Here is a 795-nt window from a genome sequence, read left to right as displayed (position 1 = left end):
CAGGGATGGTTTGTCTCTTCTTCACAGTATCCTGGCTTCAGTTGGGGAGATTTGAATGGCTGGGGCTGGGAGTCATCTAAAGGCTTCTTTGTCCCAAGTCTGGCACCTGGGTTGAAGGCTGGGTTAAGCTGTGATGCTAATAGGAGTGCTTACCTGAAGCCCATGCCACACAGAGAGGTCATTATCACAGCATGGTGGCCTCAGGGCAGTCAAACTTCTTCATGGTGGCTCAGGGCTCCAAGATCTTATGTTCCGACAAAGAAGGCAGAAGCTGCTATCATTTCATGACCTGGCCTTAGGAGTCACATATGATCACATGTACTATACTCAGTTAGGGGGTGAAACAGCCATAAGCACCACACAGATTCACAGAGAGAGGAAGTTCACCTATCTTTCTATGGGAGGTATGTCAATGAATTTGCAGCCATGTTTTTATAAAACATCATGGGAATATTTGGGGAATGGTTAATCCTTAATCCTTTGAGTTGAAATCAAAGAGAAAATGTTCCAGGCCCAAAGTAGATGTAGAGGTGGCTGGAATGGAGGGGACTTTCATGATGGGATCAAGATCAGAAGGAGAACTCAGGGCAGGAAATAGAAGCAGAACAATGATGAGGCTAGGTTAAGTAGGAACCATGGAGTATTGTGGAAAAAGGAAGAGAGTTCCAGAAAAACATCTATTTCTGCTTTATTGACTATGCCAAAGCCTTTGACTGTGTGGACCACAATAAACTGTGGAAAATTCTTCAAGAGATGGGAATACCAGATCACCTGACCTGCCTCTTGTGCAATCTG

The 795-nt window shown here is 44.8% G+C and overlaps 1 protein-coding gene across 1 annotated transcript in view; it reads left to right on the top strand.

The window, feature by feature from the left end:
- CFAP44 (cilia and flagella associated protein 44) overlaps nt 1–795 on the top strand; it is a 113,693-nt gene that overhangs the window by 28,888 nt on the left and 84,010 nt on the right. The window lies entirely within an intron of this gene.

The sequence above is a fragment of the Bison bison genome, unplaced genomic scaffold (assembly GCF_000754665.1).
Source record: "Bison bison bison isolate TAMUID 2011002044 unplaced genomic scaffold, Bison_UMD1.0 scf7180017864314, whole genome shotgun sequence".
Taxonomy (NCBI): Eukaryota; Metazoa; Chordata; class Mammalia; order Artiodactyla; family Bovidae; genus Bison; species Bison bison.
This window is presented reverse-complemented; position numbering and strand designations above follow the sequence as displayed.